The sequence below is a fragment of the Malurus melanocephalus genome, unplaced genomic scaffold (genome assembly GCF_030028575.1).
Source record: "Malurus melanocephalus ecotype Western Australia unplaced genomic scaffold, MMel_1.1 scaffold_71, whole genome shotgun sequence".
NCBI lineage: Eukaryota > Metazoa > Chordata > Aves > Passeriformes > Maluridae > Malurus > Malurus melanocephalus.
The window spans coordinates 1,374,714-1,397,636 of record NW_026623303.1 but is presented as its reverse complement, the minus strand read 5'-3'; the positions used below and the strand labels follow the sequence as shown (position 1 = coordinate 1,397,636).

The following is a 22,923-nucleotide window of genomic DNA, read 5'->3' as shown; positions in this document are numbered from 1 at the left end:
CCAGCAAATCCCTCATACTGAGGGAGTTGCAAAAACAATTCGATAATACGGTCTTAAAGAATAGTAAGGCAATCCGAAGAGGAGGTAGCAAGTGTGTAACCTCGACTGCCTTCAGAATTACAAATCTGAAGGGGATGTTAGGAAAGAAATACACCAGAAAGAAAAAAACCCAGAAAGTGAGTCCTTTACTCCTTTGTGCGCTGCGTATCTCCCTGCTGCAGACTTCATGGAGTATGTAGAGTACTTCGAGAAAGAAGGTGATTTGCTGATTGAGGGTTGAGCAAAGAGGGAAATTAACTGTAGTTTCTTAAGTATTTCCTCAACGTGTTGTTTTCCTCAGTAGGCTGTTTCAGTTGTTTTGCCTCTGTGTTGTTACTGTCACGCTGAGGATATGTGCCGAATACTTCAGAATCTTTATGGAAGTTAGTTGACCAAGTACTGTGAAATCACACTGATTCTTATCTGGTGACGCTATCTCAGGAAGGAAACAAACCACTCGGTAAAATTTAAAGATGAGAACGACATTTCAGCGTCAAAAGCTTCCTTTATCTGTGATTTGTAGAGGTTCTTAGTGGTACTTGATGGTGCTTGTTGTCAGTAGACAACTGACTTCCCTGAGCAAATTTCTGTTGTGAATGGCTCCTTATTTATATTCCAAAATTGATTTGGTTRAAGCCTGTGCTGACTTCTCTGGAAGTGGTTTCCTTGGAGCAAAGCAGTGGTATGTTGCTTTGGGATGTTGTAGAACACTGTTGCTGAGTTTCATTTCAAAAGAAAAGTTTTAATTCTTCCATGGGGCTAGACAAGGTAGAGTTGGAAAATTCAACTAATTCTGTTTCTGTTTGGCTGGCTGAAGTGAGCCAAAGCATAGTGATAGCTGGTTTTCATGTAATAGCATAATACCTTTGAGGAGGAATGTTGTAGTTTTTAGAGGCTGAGGCAAAACGCAGAACTGTTAATTTTTCATGTTACTGTATTAATGCTCTGTAGAGTCATTAGGCAAWGGCTTCAATAGCTCAAGTGTAGTTCTCATACGTTTCTTTCACTGTGAATGCTTGTCTTTCTAATTTGGGGCAATAAAATTAATTGGTGTGCTGAAAGTTTTTGCTAATACAATTGAGATCATGCTGTCTGTATTTACTTTTTCTAAGAACTTAAGAAGATTATTATTCCCTCCAGTGACCATGCATCAAGGAAAACAACTTGGAAAACAGTGTGTTCCACATCAGGCAGGAGTTGCCTATTTTATATCTAGCTTTGTATTTCAGGAGGTTTTGTCTTTGTCATCTTGCCTGGTGAAGACTACTTGATTATTGCGTAAATGACCGAAGGACAAGTTTAATTTTTTTTGTCTGAATTCCTTAAGAGACATGAAGGCAAACTTTTCGCTTCAGTGGACTTGAATAATACAGAACATGGATGTATAATGTGCTCCCTCTATATTAGAGTGCCATGAACTTTTAACAGCTTTTGTCTACATTTAAGCCTTAGTTTTACAGAAACTATAGGTGTTGTGCAGATAATGTCGGAGGAAGGAGCTATATGCACATGTGGGTTATGTGAGTTACTGTGAGAAAAATGAGGATAATATATCAGCATTTGTGACCCTGTACCTGTAGTTACTGTCCTGCCTTAGCAGTAGGAAATGCAATGTGGCTTATCTGTCAGGGGGAGGACAGCTGGCCTAGCACACGGCCTGGTTGTGGTTTGCTGCTTTGTACAGCTTCTGCATGCTCGCACCCAAACAACTTTGAACCCTTACAACTTTTGTGTCTGTAATAATCCTCCCAGGAATGACAGTGGGCTGGAGAAGTGTTGCAATGTTAGGAGGTTCTAGGATWMATCATTATTCTTGTCTGGTCTTGCTCTAAATSCTGATGAACCCCAGTAGTAGATGTTAGCCAGACTGACTCAGCTAGGGCTGCTTCTGCCTTTTTATACTGACTAAAAGAGCAGTTCCTTCTAATATTTAGCTTGCTTATCCTTTGCGTTTGGCATTTAATTGTCTGAGTATCTGTGTACGGGCATATAGCTCTGTCTCTTTTAAGACTTCTGTTGTCCTTCCTTCCCTTCTTTCCCCTCCCCCAAATCTATTATAATCCTTAATTCCCTCTGACATGAGTACCTCCCAGGAAGAATGACAGARTACATTCTCCAATAGCAAGTGTCCAATACTGTCCCTGGAAGATATAAAAAAGGAAAAAAATCCCCTTGAGCTGGTTAAACAATAGTGTTTGCTCTGGATATGGCTTCAGTGGGATTTTTGTATTTACCCCTAGTTTTTTCTAGTGATTTATGTTTGCATGCAAAAATAGAAGAAGTATTAAAAACAAAACCAAACTTTTAAAGTTGAGTTTTAGGTTTTTTGAAATGTCTAAATATTTGGTCTGGTACGAGGTCTTAGTGCCCAGAAGCTGTTGCTCTAAGCTTTGGGGTTTTATTGGTTTGTTCTTTACATGGGTGTGCTATGGGTATTCTTGCCCTTGTCGCCAGAAACAACATGAATTGTTATTTGCAGTTAGTGATGATAGTCAAAACTGAACTGCATGGAGTTTGCACAGACCTTGGTACAGGAGGACTTTTCTTCCATTATTCTGACTGSTGCTTTAGCAGCTGGTCTATACAGGTGTGAGAGAACTTTACTTTTCAGGAGCTGCGAATGAGCTAGCCTGAAATAGCTACCGACAAGAGTGCCTAGCAGTAGGCTGGGGTCTATTGACATGCCACTTGAATGGTGCAGCTGGTCACTTTGGAATTAGTGTGGTGACCTATTTTCTTATAATTCCCTGTTTTCCAGAAAATGGGAAAAGACTCCTGGCTTGGGCTCTTTTCTCTGGTTTGTTCTTTGATTTTGTTTTTAAAATTGAAGTTACATGAGATGGTCATGATAATAAAACAAACTTTGTGTATTTTGTCAGCCAACTGCTGGAAGGCTGCTTCAAAATTAAATAACTGATACTTGTGAAGTATTTGTAATTTTCAGGTTGTATTTTAAAGCAATTTATTTCAGTGGCAGTTGCCAACATAATTTTTCATCTTAGGTAGCAGTTCAAAATTTTTAATGTTTGTTTCTTCTTGTCTTCAGTGTGTTTCTAGAGAGTAATAATGTAATTTTGCTAAACCAGATAAACCAGACTCTTTCTTGTTTGGGTAAGATTTCTTGTTCATCTTATCATACTAAAATGACATGAWTGCTGCCTACTTTCTCCAGGCAGCAACTGGCAGAACAAGAAGACACAGTCTTAAGCTGTGCCAAGGGAAATATAGGTTAGCTATTCGGAAGACTTTTTTTATGGAAAGAGTGATGAAGCATTGGAATGGCCTGCCCAGGGAGGTGSTGAAGTCACATCCCTGGATGTGTTTGCAAAAACACTGGATGTGGCACTTGGTGCCATGGTTTAGTTGAGGTGTTCGGGCATGGGTTGGTCTCAAAGATCTTGAAGGTCTTTCCCAACCCTAGTGCTTCTGTGATATATTTATTAGTCTTTTTGGCATGCATTAACCAGTCTTATATGAAGTATTCCAGGGAAGGTTCCAGTGGGACTTTATAAAGAGTATTTTTAATACTCTGGTGAGTGTATCTTGCTGGTAAACCTTAGACAACYTATTTGCTTTCCACAGTCCTCTCAAAGTTTCTCTTTGTCTTCATGAACTGCAGCTTACAACAAAAAATACTACTGCACAAGTATGTTATGTTAAAGAGGAAGAGAAGCTGTGGGTTAAATGCAGCACTAGTAAATATAACTTTTGCCAGCAGTCCTTGGGCCTTCTATAGTTTGGGTCACAGTGAAAATGATGTTAGTCATACTTGTATAGAGACTATTCAAGGAGCTCAAGTATACCCCAGCAGTGTGCAAGTAAGCAAGGGAGAAGAACAGAAAGAAAAGCAGTGTGTGCTAAAAAGATCCTTGTGAACTTATGTGTAAGACCTGCCTTGCAATATGCAGTCCCATTTGCTCAGCCTTTCAGTGACCTCCTGCAATTGAACTTTCACTGCTTGTTTTTTGTAGTAGTTTCAAGGACAGTAATTGTGTAGGTTTTGCCRGCCCTATGCCGTTAAGATTTTTTGTTTGGAATAACTGAATATAATGTTGGATATGTTCAAACAGTACAAGATGGAGAGAGCTCAAAAACTACCAATAGAGATAGTTTTGTTGTACTTGATCCAGAAGATAAGGCTCCAGTAATTTAATGTGGGAGGCTGTTAAAAGAGAATGAAAGAAGTATAATTAGTTTTTTTAAGTGAAAGAATATTTATACCATGAGGCTTGAGAATGTTACGATAATATGAGGCCTCAGGAATTGGCATTTGAAGTTGATACTGCTAAGAGTGACTTTATTTCTCCACTGGTGTTGTCCAGTTTTGTAAAATTAAGAAGCATCTTCTTTTGTAAATGGCGTGCTCTAAAGAGGACTTGGAGCTAACAGTAGACCTGGACAAAGGCTGATTCTCTTCAGAGGCATTAGCATGGAGGAGATTTAAAGTGTTCCTAGTCATTTTTATCTGTCTTCCATGAGAATAATCCTCCTCAGCACCGCTTCTGCTCTTGTGCTAAATCAGAAAACTGCTGGGATTGTGCCCATGGCAGCTGGACATTTTGACACTGACAGAATTTTTATGGTGTTTAATTGAACTAATATAATCTGCCAGTAATGCTGATTATTTTAAAAAAAATATATTGCTGTAAGCAAAAGTGCTAAAATTCCTGCCTCTGTRGACATCATCCAGAACCAATGTCATCCAAAAAGCTGCAGAATTAGTTCCCTGTGCACTGTGACTGCTGACTTGGGTGATCATCCTGGGGTGGTGAGTAGTTGCTGGTCCCATGATGGATGTTGGAGTGCCTTGGGGATCTCCTGGATACCCCACATCAACTGAGAAAGGAGTTGCAGAGGAGTGCTCTTATTCTTGGAGGGGTAGCAGTATGTGTCGGTCTCCCTGACACCTTCACATGGACCTGGCAAACCTGTTACTCTGTTTCTTGACATAGAAATCATGGAGATCCTGCCCCATTCCCTCAGTTTCTTCAGTTTAGACCTTGACTCTGCCTCCCTGTTTGAAAAATGGAGGTGTATGTTGTGTATAAAATCAGGGATCGGAGATATTTCTTCAGATGGCATTGATACATGTTTGTGTATATTTATATGTATTTATATGAGCCTACCTGCAGAATTGATCAGTGAATATAGAATAGCTGRGGAGGGTGAGAGTGGTGGCTAGCAAAATAAGTAGAAAGCTAGGTAAATGGAAGCCCAAAATAAATCCGCTTTTGGTGCAGAAAACTGTTTTAACTTACACGTTTCTTTAACACTTTTGTATAGTTTTGTGCCTTTGCTATATTAGGGGAAAAATGGACTGCATTTAAAAGCACTTCTCTTCCTGTAAGTCATGATCAGGCTATGATGATATTATAGCCTGTTACTCAAAATCTGTAGACAAACCATCAGGCACAGATTGTACTTGTATTTTTTGTGGTGCTGAGGTAAATTGTGTGCAACTGATTTGATCCAGTTTGAAGCCCAACCTTGTATCTCCTGGGAGGCTGTCTAAAGAAAGTACTGCATAGTGTATTCCATGTTAGGCCATAGTGCAAGTTGTTGTTCTCTTGTCTTGCCTTTTTAAATGAAGAATAAATAGTTCTGTTTTCAAGTATTTCCTTGTCTCTATAATTTGAAAGTAGCTTTTATTGCATGTTCCTTCAAACCATACCCAATATATAAAACCCTTACATATAACTATATGGTTTAAAGGAATAAAATCTTTGTGACTCTAGTTCAGTGATACAGATGTTCCAAGTTCAAGAACTGACATATGTTAGGGACACAAGACATTCTGAATTTACCAGATGGCTGTTTGAAAACTACTGTGCAATTGTTATGGGAAGACTAGAATGCATAGGAGAGAGAGAGAGAAATTACTAGGGCTTTCATAATGTTTTGTGCCTAGAAACAAGAAGAATAATTCAGCTACTGTACTGTTTGTCTTATTGTTATGCTGGAGAATGCAGGCTGGCCTCATTTGAGTTTCTTTTAAAGTGAAACAGCAAGTTCATATCTCACCCTGTGTAAATACAGACACTATGAACTCTTCAGGTTAAATGCTGTTTAGGGGGAAAAAAATGGGGTGAGATGGTCTGCAAGTACAACCAAGTCMCCATTCTGATCATTGTAGTTCAAGAGCAATTATCACTACTGCCTTTTATGCAGTATTCTACTTCCAGAGGCCAGAGATAATTGCGCTAGATTGGGTTATGTAAATTTAAACGTTTTTCTGCAACTGCTTGAGTAGCTAAGAAATCTGCTAACTGATGTTRTACTTCTTTTATTATACATTATTGATGTTCTACTTCATCGTTGTCTGGTCAGCATATTTGAAGAACTACTAGTGTTTTATAAATAGGACCTGAGTTTAACCTCTGTTGAAGATGCTTTGAGGGAAGGAAGTGGGGAAAGCAGCTTCCTGCTTTGTTCAAGGGAATAAAGTAGTGTGGTTCTTTTTGGCGTGGGCGGAGCCRTGGGAGGATGTTATTTATTTAATTTATTTAGGCCCTGGTACTGAATGTGCATGCATCATGTTGGCTCTTCCTAATGTTTTATCATAACTAAGAAAAATTTTATTGCCATGTTTTTCTTTATATAGGTACAGTAACAGAACTGGTCAGTGTTTTATTGTTTTTGGCACTTTTGAGAAAAGGGACTGTATTTTCAGCTTGAACAGTCRGTTAAAAGAGGAAATGTTGCACATAAAATGATGTTTTTTTTATCATTCATTAATTTCAAGTGTTTGAACCCTGCTAGATGCTGATCTCCAAAAGCTGATTGAGTAAAAATGGATTCTTGGATTTGGTTTGCGATACCTTTGAACTGCTTTCGATAATTTTCTATTTTTGAAAGTGTGATGTAAGGTCCAATTCTTTGGATCTAATTTATTTAGTTTTGTGCGTATAGGCTGATTTTTAGTTAAGCAGTGCTTGCCATTTATTATGTAGAAAGGGAAAAAAGGAGTTTAGTTTCTAAAGCCTTTTAGCATTTTTTGCATTTTCTCAGTTGTTGCTGTAGTGGTGGTGGTGCGTAGGTCAGTTGAAGCTTCTTGTCTATCCTGCATGCTCATGGAAGTTCTCAAGTTTGCTGTGCCTGAAACTTTGTTAGCATAGATGATGGTGAGTTATGGTGTTCAGATGAATGCAAACACTCCAGATGCACTGTTATATTTTACTATTGCAGGCAGCAATGCATCTGAGGAAAAGAGGATGGTTGTTGCTCTTGATAAGGGTCTGCTGTTTTGCCTTCCTACCTTTCTTTTTCTGAAATAAGAAGGCACAGGTCATGATGAACTCTGGGGAACATAAGGTTAGGCAAACTGGGGTCTTAACTCATTTCTTCTCTTGGAAATACTTGTGTTCCAGCACACATTTTAAAATACTATACAGACTTAGTTTAAGCTGTTTTCCTGGTGGAAGCAGCATTCCTTTAAGGTAATCTGRACAACTGGATTGCTTACAACCTGTGATGCTAAGAGGAAAGAACTGCAATTTCTTGGTCCTCTGCAGATCACTTGCAGATTGAATACTCTTATTTTGCAGTTTCTTGAAAAGCAGCACAGAAATACTTTSTCTCAGATGGCTAGTCCAAATTTAGAGTTGGTGTAATAGAAGATAGCTAAGGTGACTTTTTGGGGGGCCCAAATTATTTGGTTCTGTACTGCAGTTGAGGAAATACTCATCTAAATCAACATCAGAAAATAGCAGGAGTAAAGGAACAATCATAGGKCATTAGCACCAGGGGAAGGTGTAACTGTATTGCTCTTTTTGAAGGCAGTCCCTTGCCTTGTGGCACTAGTAAAGACAATTTTTCTAAAGAGAATAATCTAAGAAACTGGAAAGGTCTTAGGCTTAGATGGAAATACCCATTCTGCTGTGGTAAAAACCAGTCTGAGTTTCAGCATTCTCTTAATGCTTTGAAATGAGATTCCAGAGCATAAAAAATTTTAGTAAAGATTTTCGTAAAGAATGGGCAGGGTTTGTGGCCCTGGCCCAATAGATATGATTTGGGATTCACTTAGTCCCTTTTCATGCTAACTAAGGAAAAGAGAATTCAAATAACCTATTTTTAAATTTGAATAATCACAGTCAAATTATTGCACATTTAGTAACGAGCCCCCCTCTGAAGTTTATCTTGCAAATCCTTCTTCACTACAAATGGGACTATTTTCAATTGAAATTTCTCAGTTTGTAAATGGAGAGTTATTTGTAAGTCTTGGGAGAAGAAAATGTTGAACCTGTAAAAAAAAAAAGTAGTTCTCAGGTGCAGGTGGTTGGCTATTTTCCAGAGTTTTGTTATGACAAAGATAGACTTTTTTCTTTTCCCATGAATCCTCTTAGGTGATTTTGATTTACCTTGTGAGTGGTATTTCTGTATCAGTTATGTAAAAGCTGAACCTACATTAATGTCATGCCAGTGATCTATGCCTGAATCTTCCCGTTGCAATCTTTGTATTTAATGGAGTTCTCTCTGCCCAATTCCCCCAAAGGCTGGTTTTTTGCATTAGTGACCCCACGTCTCTCCTGCTTATAACTTTTATGGCTCCTCACCGTTAATTGATAGCAGCCACCCAGCCAGTTGTGGATTAGGTTGTATGGATTATGGAGTGAAAAAAAGGCTGGTTTTTGGTAAGGAGATGGTTGGTGAAATTGGAAGAATATTGCATAACTGCTGTGTTCTTGACAGCATTTAGTAGCACTCTATTCATMATGAACCATTTTCAGTTTGTGGTGCTGATTATTGTTATATATTATTAATATTCTTAAAACTTCTACAGGAAGCAAAAGAACCAAGTTGTAASTAAAAGTCTGTTAATACACAGTGTGCAGAGCTTCAGTAAGGAAATGGAATAGATTTGGGTGTAAGGAACCTGGGAAGTTTCACTCCCCTTTTTATTCTTTTGACATCCAGTTTTATGAGGTAGTTATATGAAAAGTGGCTTCCATAATATTCAGGTGCTCTCAAGCTCTTTTTGCTATTTCTGATGTCAGTCACCAGGATCACTTTTTTAGGAGGACAGCAAGCCATAAGCTCAGTATAGTCTAGCTGTGTAGGTTGTTGCTGAGGAAAAGGTCAGGAGAACAATGGGACTGGTCAGCCACTGGAAATCTTTCAGCCTTCTGGTATAATTTCCCAATGCTGTAKTGGAAAAAATCTGTAATTGGTCTGTACCAGGGAAGTCTTGTATATAGTCAATATGTTGTATAATAAGCCTAGTTYATAGTTACAGTGTTGTTTTCTTCCTTCTACCCGCTGCACGAGGGGTGGTGTGTTATCTTAGGAGCGCTTGGCTACTTAGCCCTAGAAAATGTTCACAGGTTCGGCTGACCGTAGTGCYTTTCTGTAAATGTTTGCCCCTAAACTTCAAACTTCTTGTTGTAATTTTTGAAATGATGTTTTAAAAGCCGATATAGGTCATCTCTGCCTTTAATTTACCTGTGTAAAAGCAAAAAGTATATTGAGGCCTGGTTAGGGTTTGTAGCATGGAAACATCACTTCTAGCAGTTGGCTAAAACTATTAGTATTTCTTTCTTGCTTTTGAAGTATCATCTTATTAAATCTTTTTGGCCAGTAATTATAAAGACGGTCCTAATTCAGTGTGGTGTATGTACCTTCTTAAATGAAGGTATTTGTATTTTGATTTCRTGGAACATTAGTTTTAATCCCCATCCCTGAAGTTTTTTGAAGTAATCKGCTGCACCACCTCTCCTACACTTGGCAATGGTGTGCTAAATTGCAGCATCTTAATTGCTGCTCAAAAGGTAAAGTTGAGTTAGGGCTTGCATAGCAACCAACATTATAGCAGCTACTCTGTGAATATAATACATCAGCTTGAAAATAATGCTGTTAAACACCCCCCTCCCCCCCAAAAAAGTTATGTAATAAAAGGTTTCATATGCTGTTACTTGATCAGTTTTGAGGTTGGCTGGAATTTTAGTTGTGTTTTCCAGTTAAGGTTGGTTCTGAATTTTTAGCTATGAAAACTTAGAGGTAGCATCAGTTTTCTTTGAACTATTTTTTTTTTAATTTTATGATAGCAAAACTCTTGTACTTTCAACTTTTTATGTTTCTTTTTTTTTATGTTCTGCTTCTTGACTTTTCATAAATCTTCCCTAGGGGTGAACCCCGAACACTGGAACTCTACCTGTGTGATACCTTTGACTTCAAATCTGATAAAGTATAGTTACATTTTAACTTGTCAGCTGTGGTTAGGAAATGAAGCCCAATGAACCAACAATATGCTGTAGCTACTGTAAGCTTCACTGGCATCTGTTGGAGACTTTTGACCTTATTGCTACCTTTACTGGTACTTTATTTTTCCTGTAGTCAATCTGATCAGATTGGTTCTGTGGAATACCTCAGCCTATATTCCAGTACAACTGTAATTGTATTTGAAGCGCTGGACAGCAGCTACAATATAAAATGCATTATTGCTCAGCGTGTACCACCAAAACACTTGACTACATTGCATAGGTTTTCATGTGCTTCCCACCTTCTGGGCTCTTTTCAAACAGTCTGCCAGCTGAACTGCAAGTATCCTTCTAAAGATTGGACGGTCAAGTCAGTTTTCAGCTTAACTTTATTTTCTTCCTTAAGCAGCTGACTTATTGGGTGGTGTTGTGGGAGGGGAAGATTTGAATCTGGCATGATAAAGAAGGAAGATGTGTTTATAAGTATTTGCTCTGAAGGCAGCAAGCAGGGAAGCCTCTGAACACAATGGATTATGTACCTGTGAATGTACGTTTTGCTTGAGATAGTGGGTAAAATGTCAGCATACGCCAGGGTGGATTTCTGTCTGGCTGTTCTTTCAATTTTATCACAGATAATAAAGCATGGGTTTGATTTTGTTAAAGTGCTCTTCACAGTGAGTGTATTTGGGGAGGAGTTAAAGAACAGCTGACCCACTCTCTTTCAAACTTGGGTGAATGTAAGGTTTGGCACTAATTGGTTTAAACTATTGCTTACCTTTAATATAAAAATGGGGCAAAAAAGAAGATAAAAAAGTGAATACTACAGTTCATTGATGTAGGCCATATGGGATAAAAAGCCATATGTTTCTGCTGCATAAAAAACAATGTTAACTTACCCTAATTGTCTGAAGGGGTTAAAAGCGATGCTGCWGTGATGCACTGCACTGTGAAATGCACAAACTGGAAAACCGTTTTTATTAAAGAGTTGCAAAATTTAACAAGTAGAACTCACRGTCAGAATTTGGTCTGTCTTTAAATGCTTCCATTTGTAACAAGTCAAGTCTTTTAAAAAACTTGATGTGTTTTTCCAAGGAATTATGTAATGCGTTCCCAATTTATATATAAACATCAGCTTGCCTCTTATCTGCAAAAGTTTATCTAATTTTCTTGCTTGTCTCACAGTCCCACTTTTAAGCTTTCCTTTACATTTTAAAATCTTCAGGATGTGGCTTTTTACTTTTAGGTTGTGCTTATGTGGGTCTCTCTTTTGTATTTTTGGAAACACTAATTAAGAAGTGGAACAAATTGTACATAAAAGAATTGATGGTGGTTGAATGGTTCACRCATCCTTAAAGGAAACTTCTACATCTTGTGCTGCATCAGACCACTGAAAATCATGTTGGATGTGCAGGGTTTTTTACGTACTTGGAATTTTTCAGGCTATGAATTTTAAAAAGAAGAAAAGAAAATACCCATATAAACTAGATGTTCTGGAGTGGTGGATTGCTACTGCATGATGAGACTTGAGTTGTTAAAAGCAGTTGAAAGTGCTTGATCTGCCTTCAGGGTGAAATCAAAAATACTAAAGTGCTTTTGCTGTAGTTTGGCACTATAGAAGAACAAAAACAAACTGCTGCTTAGGCAAGTTGTGGCAAGTATGTCAGTTGCGTATGAACTTCTGTTGTGAAGGAATCTCCATAAGTTCTCAAGGCTTTGTTAGGGAGACTCAGCTGAAGAATTGTTTGTTTCTTTTTCTGACCACATCCTCCTATTAACTGAGCAGAGGAAAAAAAAAACCCAAATAGAGGGACTCATATGAAAAAATGGATTCAGAATTACTTGCATTTTTAGAGTGGTTATGCATGATTAATAAAAATATGTTTGTAACTAAAGTGCAATTAAAACACTACATAAGGAATAGATGCATGAAGAATATGCTGAGCGTGGRAAACCAGATGTTATTTTGGTGTCAGTTTTAATTTTTCTCTCTTTCATGGGGGAAAAAATCATTAAGAATCATTTGCTTCTGAGTGGAACAGCAATTTTGAAGACACATGTAGCAAACAGATTTTTGTAGTTTTTAACTTTTCAATGAAAAATTCAGAATTTTGAAGCATTTGGAAATTGTTAACATCTCTATGAAGTGTCTATGGTTTGATTGGTTTTTTTCATTTATTTTTCAGAGTTCTGTACTTCATTTGTGTGTACTGTGTTTGGAGATCTTTCTCCAGTTTTTGGCTACAAACCAGCCGACTCGAAGCTGTTTACATCTTTGTCTACTCTTAAATCTTCGAAGCACAACAGTGAACTCGGGGGGAAAATGTCTTGATGGATCCATCCTAAGTGTGATATGCTAACAGCTCTCATCAGTGGTTAACAATGGCTTCTAAGTGGTAAGATCTTTCTCGCAGTACTGTCATAAATAGATTTTCATGTATATTTTTCTGGTTTTCCTTAGGTCTTTGTTGTCTATATTGTACTGTTAACACACTTTGAGCTGCTACCTCAGGTATCACTTATCTGACTAGAAGACCGTCTGTGCTGTTTTAAATCCAATAAAAACATTTGATTTAATACAGTGTAGTAACTGATTATGGCCAAAAGTGAATGTCTAAGGAAGGAGTCAAGAACAGGGCAAATAGACTCCCAGTCACCTGCAGCTGGGGCACTTCTGAAGCCACACGTGGTTTTTGTGCATTTAATAATTAACGAATTGGCTATTTAGTATTTGTGTAATTTCTGTATGTTCAACAGTTCTCTCAAGTTTTCTGTCACGAGCGTCAGTGCTCCGTGCAAATTAGAGTCCGTGGGAACAGAGCCCTCCCTCTTTGGGGAGAGTCTGCGCTCTTCCCCCTTGTGGGTGAAGCCGGGTACTGCAGCTCATTGGCAATGAGTCATGGAATCGAGGAAAGGTTTGGGTTGGAAGGGAAYTCTAGGTCCTTAACCAGTGTTCTGATTCCTAAGTCAGTGCCTCATACAGATGTTCTCTTCTTTGCTGCTCTTTATGTAAGGATTTTACGAGTATGAAATAGATATGTATCCATCTCAAGTATAGGGCAACTATTGTCACTAAAGCACTTCCGAGCYGAAATGAGTGTGGATAGATCCAATCAATGTTTAAACTGTTCTTCAAAYGTAATACAAGGCACTGCTTTTCTGTAGTCAAGTAGTAAAACTGATAGACCATACTTTGTTTTGGCTTTTGAGAACAGAGTACCTTGGTGTGACAGGACAAAAATATTGAAGTGCAATTGATAATATGATATTTGCTATGTGGACTTTTATATTCAAGACATTTTTATTAGTTATATATTCTATATTACTTTATAGAACATAGTAGAATATTTTATGTTCTATTATTAACTGTCATTAATTAAAATATTGTATGTTTTATAATATTTTCTCATAGCTCTTATTTTATTTTGTATTGTTCTATATATTCTGTACAGGAAGTGTATATAATAAAATAGAATTTGAATGAATGATAAGATCTGCCATTGGAACACCTCCAGTGTATCATATCCATGTTGTTTGCTTCTCTTACTGTTTATTTCTGGTTATATAACATGCTAACTTGCTTAACTGTCCTTGGTTAGAATTTTATATCATAGTTATTTCTCTCTCAAAWGATAAGAAATTTGTTGTTGCAGAAGTTTACCTTGAACACCATATCTTGCTATTGCTCAAGGAAGGCAAACGCATCTTTGAGCATTAAAATAAGAACTCAAAATCAATCTTTTAAATGAAACAGAAAAATGAAGATAGAGAGAGCTTGAGAACATTAGTATAATTTTTTACTGTAAGGTGTTTTCCTGTGGATGCTGATCATGCTTTAGACAACTTTAGTTTTACCTAATTTTAAAAGTTTTTRGTGCTTATGTATGTTTCTACATTTCTATATGTTTATATAGAAAATGTACTCTAATTACAAACATCAAATGTTCAAGTTGAATTGTGTAGATTTCTTTATTGGGAACAAGGCTGTCCAGTGCTGATCTAGTTTTTGGAATACTTGTCAGTAAATATTGGGKTTTTTTTTTATATACTTACTGCTAGATGTTTAAAAAACAATTGGGTAGTAGGTTTAAAACAAATATTCTTAGCAGTGGGTCCACAGCTTTTGTACCTGTTGTCTTCTCTATTAAAAATCTACTGTGTTTTGTTTGCTTGGCTTTGTTTGTTTGGTTTTGGTTTTTTTTTTTTTTTTTTTTTTTTTTTTTTTTGTTTTTCACTTTAGTAAGAAGTCATCTTTCAGGGTGTATTTTCCTGTTGGGGAATGCAGAGAGAGTTTTATCTCAAGTGCTTTCCTTTAAAAGAAAGAATAATATATAGGCGGAAAAATGTGCCTGCTGCCATTCTTCTTTGGTGTTGCTAATTTGTTTCCTGGAGTCAGTTCTCTAATCAGCCTTGTTGCTCAGGGATTTCTCCAGTCAGGTCTTGAAAAACTCACATGACTACTCTGAAAAATTGTCTGGAGCACCAGTTATCCCAAAAAGCCTATTTCTGTAAATGCAATTCCTAAACAGTATTCAAAATAATTCATGTGCTGGTTAGTACTTGACAAGCATTTTTGCAAGTGTAGCACATATGTTTGGTTAATTTATTTTCCAGCATAATTAAGAGAATAAAGGATTAGCATGAAGAGAAAAAGGGTGATTTTTTTTTTTAATGTGTTTTCTTTAAAAAATAGTATTTTTTTTTTCCTTTTTGTTTCTCCTTAAATAATAATTTAGGATTAAAACAGTATTTGGTATTTGCAGTCCTGCACAGCAGTTTCATTAGTTGTATCTATATAAATTGTCAAGTGGCTATGGGAAGAATAAATAGAAAATTTAAGTTCTTTTTTTAYCACAAAATTTCTATTAAGATACAGCTCAGTGGGCTTCACTGACTTTTAAAAGGGCTTTTTGTGGGCTTTCCCCCCTGCCTCCTGCTTCATTGGAGCATTAGTTCTCACTCTGATGCCTCACTAGAGACGTATGTTTCTGCTGAAGAGCTTTGCAGACCATACCTAATTATAGTGAGAAATKACTTGCACAATACCTCACACTTGGTGCCTCATGTTGTTCAAAGAATGTGGAACATCTGAGGCACATCTACCAAAAAACACCCAGAAGATGAAAATACTAATAGGGACACAGAAGAGCTGCTTAATCTGTGAAGTGGCAAAGTGTCTGTCAGACTAGAGGAGGAAAACTGTTGTTACTTTTCCCAGGGTTATGGGGTCTTGGTGCTAGGTCAGGGGGTTTGTTTTTGTTTGTTTGCATTTTCTTTTAGGCAGCATCTGATATTCATAAATTTTCTGTTTTCAATGTTTTGTAAAGCTTTTTCTTTTTGAACTTATTTTCTGGCATGAAGAACAGCTATGCATCTTGATAATGAATGATAAATTTTAGTTTGATCTTTCCTTTGACCACATTTTTAATATAATCTGCTTGTATATTGAGCATAATATACAAGGCACTACCAGTGGTGGTTTTTAACACCTAAAATGAAATACATTTGACCTTCAAAGGGGCTAGACCTGTGGTGAATTTCTTTTAGAAGTTTCATTATGCATCAGCAGGAAGATGGTGGTGAAGAACTCTGTATGCTAACTAATTTTGCTCTGGGTTAATATTGCAGTATTACAGCCTTTATATTTMTATATATTTTATATACATATACATCTATGTACATACTGTATTCATATCTCTATCCACATATGTCTTCAGATCTTATTTGTAATGCTTTTTTTTTGTCTAAGTTGTTATGTATTGGTTGTGGGGATGTTGCTGCTTTCCATTTGCAGCCAGCAACTGTTAGCTTGAAAGCAGTTCACTTGGAGAGATGCTTAATTTTACAAGTAACAGTGACTTCTACATTAAGGTGGAGGGTGACTGCACAAGTTACAGTAAAGACTCTGTATTACAGTTTGCATCTATGATACATAATGGAATGGAAACCATAAATCTTTAGGGAACTAGAAGATGCTTATTCCTCATCTGGTAGCTAATGAAAGCACTGTATGTCTTTAAACAAAACAAGTACGTCAAAGATAAGATGATGATAGGCATTTTTTTCAGAAGTTTGGGTAAAGCACAAGTGATATAACTACTTCTGATATCTTATGTAGCTGCAGAGCTTTCCTGTGGAAACTCTTGAGTTGCCCTCCCTTGTGCCCCACCCATCAGGGCTTAATACATCTCGGCTCACTTGTCCCAGGGCACTTTCAATGTACACTGCATCACTGGTCATGAAGTTCTTTTGTGTGAGTGATGAAAGCTAATCCTAGCTTGGACAAAATTACAGTTTTGCTACCTCTTTAATATTTCCTGAAGGAGCATGTAGTCCCAGTCTGTGAAAAGTTTTGGGAAAGAATCTTCCTGTCTTTCACTACAATTACTAGTCTTTTATTATTAAAGGTCACAAGATCAGGTCTTCCCTAGTCTTTCTGTTCTCATCAGATTGACTATTGCATAATTTTTTTCTTTAAATAAAGGAATTCTTGCCTTTGGTGATTATGTTCAGCCAGGTCCTTAAATTTTAGGGTTTTTCTCACTCTGCTTTTCAAATGCAAGTTATTTTCTCCTTGCTTCTAATAGAAACAGACTTAACCTCTTCTTCAGATAGGTGTAATACAGCAATTCTCTTCCATAGTAAGGAATTCTTTCATAAATCTGTTACCATATGTGCTAATTTCATGTTTCTTCTGGCATTAGAAATTAGAATAATCCTTTTAATCTGATGATATGTGTGAGTTAAAAGCATGCCACCACTCTTTTGTCTTAGTCTGTACTTCCCAAGTTATCACTCATAATACATTTGTCTGTTCTATAGATCCACCTTAATTTGTGGTACTTGGGTAGAACTATTAATACATGGAAGGTGCCCTTTGAGCTTTCTGTTGCCCCCGGGTGATTGTCAGAATGCCTGAGCACTGGAGCTTGTGTGTAGGAGCAGTAACTTTGCCTTGATTGCTCTCTTTTAAGCGAAGTCTGTTCACTCACCTTCTGAAGCTGCCAAGTTAGTGTCCTGTGTATTGCTTCTGTTTTTTTTTTTAATTTTATTTCTTTATGGTCTTTTTTACCAGTCTGCAATTTTATAAGCTTTACTGTGATAATATGACCATATTTAGCAAGCAAACCTGCGTGGATGTGAATAATTATGTAAATGTTTCATATAGGATAAAAATTGAAGTTTTCTCTTGTGTGGCAAACAATTTTTGGGTTTAGTTCCTTCATCTTTCTGTGTGTTTGTTTTCTTAGTGACTTGGGTATACTGAGAATTAGTTATTCTAGCAGTACGTTTAACAACTGTGTTTAGTTATCTGCTAATAATCAAAAATTGTTTGATTTCAAACTTAGGGGACTTTTCTCCTCTGCTTACTAGAAACATTTTTGAACTTTTAGTACCTTAGCTGGACCCCTGTTTAATTCAAGTATGTTGTAGCTTTCCAAATAGAAAATTAACTTTCAGTGTTAGATGAAAACTTTAATTTTCTCTCCTGTGCTCAAAGCCTTGAAACCAAAACCTTGCCTAACCTACACTAAATCTGTTCTCTATAGAAATTGTAAAGGTGCAAATTCTCTGCTTTTCTTCTTTTCTGCTAAACATTTTGCAAATTTTAATGTATTAAAGTTACAATACTATGGTTCTGATAGGCCCATGTGGAATTCTACTGGGAGCATCCTCTGAAGTATCTGTTGTTTTGGTTGTTGTTGGATTTTTTTCTCCTCCTTAAGACAGCAGACAATTTAACATTAATTAGAGAACAAAACAAAACCCACCAAAAAGCTTTCCACTTTGTTCAATGGAAACAATATCCCTAAGCATTCCATGTTTGCTAGAAACAGAACAAGACTAGGAACAGAAAAAGACTTTTTTCTGCTAGGAACAGAAAAAGACTTTACTTGCTATTAATTTCAAACAATTCTTCCCTGTATATTTGGTTTCCCTTGAAGAGTATTCATGTGATGTATTGCTATACACTATTGTAATCATGTGCTATCTGATAAATACGTTCCTTAAATATCTAATTTTCCCCTTGCCTTGAATTTAATAAAATCATTATGTGTCTCCAATAAGGGGAAGGCATATTTTTCAGACCAGAAGTGAATTTATTTTCCTTCGGTACAGATGCCAATCTTCCTGTAAGCCACAAATGTTGAAGGCTTCAGCCCAGAATATCAGTACTACTAAACTGTGTGTAAGATTGGGGCTGTTCTTTATTCAAATCAAATCGCATCGTTCTGGCAGCAGCATTTATTCTTTCTGTGCAGATGATGAAGTGGAAATGCATTCACGTTATTAAGTAAAGRGAAGGGGCAGAGATATCTCCATTGCAGAAGAGCTGGAGTGCTGCTCCTTTACACTGAAGGAAGCTCTTCATATATGATTGAAATAGGAATACTACTTAAAAAAAATATAAGCATAGGTATTTTCTGTTGAGGAATTTTGCAGTGCTTTAGAGATTRTKYCWCWCWGWGWGRMAYAATCTGTGAGACTTCAGAAAGTTACTCTTAGCTAGGAGGTAGTTAAAACTATTGTATCTATCTTTCCAACAGAATATTATTTTTTAAAATTCAGATATTGTATGTTTGCCTATATATATGTTGGGACAGAACTTTAAACCTTCTCCCCTCTGATGAACAATAATTTGTTCATCAAYTTTATTTGAGCTACCATTGTACAAATGGTTACAAATATCTAACTTAAGAAAGTACTTATTTCTTCTGTGATTAATTTTACTATTAGCCTATACATTTTGATGTCTATTGGGACATCTTTGTTTTGATGCTGTGGTTACAACTAACTGTAATACAACTGTAGCTGTAATACAACTATATTTCACTATATATATATTGTATACAGAGTGTTTCAGAGTTTTAATAGTATGGTCTGTGTACCAGAGCCTAAACTAATAGAGACTTGAGTGCGTCAGTCCCCATGAATGGACTTGTGAATGTAGACATCTGGGTGGATTGGGTTTTTTTTTTTTTTCCGAATAGGTTGAATATTAGTTTCTACTTTCCGTTTTGCCATGTAAATTAAACTTTCTGTGGCCATTTTTCAAGAACTCAGTTAATTTTGGAAGAGAAGAACTAAAATAGATGAGACTGGATGAGTGCTATGTAAACCAAGACAGAACCTATATTTATTGGAGGTGTTGAGAGCTTTCTCATTGATTCCTATGAACTCAGTAAGCATGATTTTTTTTTTTTTTTAAATAATAGAGGCCATGGAGAAAAGTCATAATGAAAAAAGGATAATGATCATTTCCCCAAGTCAGTACATGCCTGCCTTGTATAAAATTGTAAGCAATAAACTAAAGTTAGATCAGACTTGGTAAGGGAAGCAAGAGAAGTATGCTGTAAGCAGTTTTGAGATGAGAATGAAGGTTATTTTGAATAGTGGAGTATAGATTCCCTTGCCATTTGACTCTTSTGCTTTGGATGTTTGAAAGTTGGCCATTCAAACACGAGGAAATTCTTAACAGAAACAGTGACAATGGCTGTAAAAATATCAACTAAATAGCCCAAATATTTGTTTAATGATAACATGGTGAACCACTGGTCTTGGGTAATTCTGGAAATAGATGTGTGTGCTTGGTCTCTAGTTAGCAGTTACTGTCGATGTTCTGGCTGTTCKATGCATTAACAACTGGCAACTCTTGTTTTTCTGTAAAGCACTTTAAAAGCTTTTGGTTGAAGTTTTTAGGGCTCAGTTCCTTAGAGATCCAATTTCATAGCAATGTTGCCATTGTTSTTTTGGCTTACTGGTTGCTGTTCCACAGAACCTTTGGTTTTAAAATTCATGGGTTGGGAAGATCTTGTGCAATATATCAGTACTTGGAACAAGCAAGAGGTTAGCAACAGGAAGCCCTGATCCTTATCCTGACTGGGGATTGTAGAAGCTGTGGGRTAGACAATACCTTCATCTTCTCAGGAACTCGTAATGAATTCAGGAAAGCATTGTGTTCTTGCATGTGAYCTCAAGATAAGAACAGTTAAAACTTAATACATAAATGATAAAAATTTTGGGGCTTTTYAATTAAACAGAATAATACTGTTTTCACTCAGTGAACATAACAKTTGTTTTATGTTCAACTGCTGATGGATATATTTTGACAGGTTTTTTTTTTCATACTAATGCGAGATAATGAAAGGGAAACGCTGAAAACCTCCCCTCAAGTCATTCCCAAAAATCTGCAGCSTTCCAAAGAAAAAGCCCCACTACTTGCTCCAAAAGTATCTCCAGCTCCCCATATAGAGCAAATACAGCTTCAGTGATGAAAGAAAAGTGAAACTGTACCAGAAACTGACAGTTGTTTGTCACTTTCATTTCTCAAGAAACAGCTAGGAACAGAAAAGCATGGCTACAACTGAAACTTAGCATGTTTACACTAAAAAACAGTAAACCAGAGCTATTGAAAGATTAAATGGCTTCATTTTAAAGTATTTCATATGCAAAATAATAGTTATAAGAAGTTTGCACTGATATAGAGGTAGTTGATTGCAAAATTGTACATTGATTTCTCCCTGCTTGAGCTTTTCTGTGAAATTGCATTAATTGAACTGAACCAGGGAAATGATTAATGTTAAGTAGCTTAGGAATTAACTGTAAGGTTAAGTGTAAGTTATATGAAGGATAGCCTCTTTAATATATTTAAAAAATTTGAAACACACATACAATTCCTTTAAATGTTAGGTCCTTACAAGTGGTCAGTGCAAACTGACAAAAGATGGAGATGACTCCACAATATGATAAATACACTGTTTTCTCTCTATGCGTGTTTTTCTAGGCAGTGTTCTTTGTTCAGTTTTCTATCTAAAACGAAAACAGAGCTATGTGACAGCTGTAGTTCTAAAGCAAAAAGGCTTGCTATTTAAAAAAAATGCAGCATATACAGAGGAAAAAAMAGGATTTGTTTTCCCTACCCATACAGTCTTCCGTGTGAAATTGAGTRTCCTGCTATTTCCTGAGCAGGTGTAAATGGATGTGCAGTACCCACTGCACCTTTCATGAGTTTAATGCAGTGTTTAATTTATACCCGCAGGCTGGACTGTTTGATTTCTAGCCCTACTACTTTATTCTGCTTTTCATTGTGTATGTTGTATATTTGGGGGGCGGGGGGCGGATAAGAGTAGATTGTTTTCATTGAGGTTAGAGAAACTATTGCAAATATTCTTACAAACTTGTCTTCTAAGAATCAAGAAGAAGAAGAAACTTCCTGTACTTAGGTTTTTCTCCTGAGTATTTGGGTGTTCTTGTAGTGGCTCTATTTCCTTAGCAGATTCACTCCAACATGAAACAGTGAATGTCAGGTTGCTATTAGGAAGTTGGCAAAAATAGTCATGGTGCACACTAGTGCCATGTTCAGTRTAGGATGCATAATTGATACCCTTAATCTCAAGGAATATTAATGTTTTTCAAGAACTGCAAACAGAGGGAGACCACTTTGCATAATTCTTTCAAAAGGCAAAACTTGCACCCTTTCCATACTGCTGGGTCTTTCCTGTTGAAACTCCTTTGGTGATGCCTCCAGTGTCAGTGTCCCAGCAGGAGGGATAGTTCTGCTTTGTAGGTTTTCGTTGTGGTGCGATGTTGGGTTTACTTGGAGGGGAATGTTGGAGTTTTCTGGTTTGTTTTTGGTTTTATGTTTGTGATTTTTTTTGTTTATGTTTTATGTGTGTGGGGTTTGGTTTCGGGTTTTTGTTTTTTTTTTTTGGTTGGTGTTGGTTTTGGGTTTTTTTTGTGCATATTCTGTCCAATTAACTTCTCGTTGCTGAGAAGCTGGGAGAAAGCACAGGTTCTGTGTGCCACACCATAGCCATGTTTGCCAAAAGGGGAGATCACAGAATTGTTTAGGTTGGACAAGAACCTTAAAACCACCCAAATCTGCAGTGTGAGTTTCCACTTGGCTGGCACAGGAATGCCTCCAGCTGTGGATTGTACCAATGGCTGTATTGTCTGCATGGCTGCTGAGGAGTACATTCCTTGCATGGTGTCCAGCTCCAGGCTGAGCTCTTCGTAGCCAGGAGCCTGAGGCAAGAGAACATGAACTGCTGCCCCTTTGTGCAACAAAGGGCATGGGGACCTGTGGTGCCAGCCAGGGGACAGGACACTCAAAGACACGGCAGGAGATGAGGACTCAGCGGATAAATCCAGAATTCCCTGTGTATGAAAGCCTAGGGGTTCCCTTGCTCAGGGTCCCTCCTCGGAGACAGCAGCTTGAGCTGTTATTATGTGATTTAACTATTGCACCATGATTACATTTATTTTAAGGATCTGGACGTCTGAGGCTGCTGTGGGAACCCTGGGATAGGGTTCCCTGGGATAGGGAAACTTCAYCTGCTTGCGAGTGTGGGGTGTGTAGCTGCGAAGAGGCCTTAGTCCCGGCTCAGGTGGTGCCAGAGTACTGGCTGAGTGGCTCCTGGATGGGCGGCCGGGGGAATTTTCTGAACACGGCTGTATTTTGCAACACATATTCCACCGTGCCAAGCACGCCCCCCTAAACTTGTTGCTTTCTGCGGGGCTCCGTGAAATCGGGTGCAGTTCTGCTTTTTTCTGTGCCAGGGCGGTCTGTGCGGCACCAACAGGTGCATCCAGGTTAAACCAGGTCGCTTTTGAGGGCAGCGGGTCAGGCCGGACCGGGCTGGCAGCTCGGCACCAGGAGGCGGAGGGCAGCGGGTCAGGCCGGACCGGGCTG

The 22,923-nt window shown here is 37.5% G+C and overlaps 1 protein-coding gene across 6 annotated transcripts in view; it reads left to right on the top strand.

The window, feature by feature from the left end:
* The window catches only part of FRYL (FRY like transcription coactivator), a 161,755-nt gene that overhangs the window by 1,385 nt on the left and 137,447 nt on the right, over window positions 1-22,923 (top strand). For all 6 annotated transcript variants that reach the window (XM_057366777.1, XM_057366776.1, XM_057366774.1 and 3 more), the window contains exon 2: window positions 12,416-12,625. The gene's annotated coding sequence lies outside the window, so the exon portion shown is untranslated. The remainder of the gene's footprint in view (window positions 1-12,415; window positions 12,626-22,923) is intronic.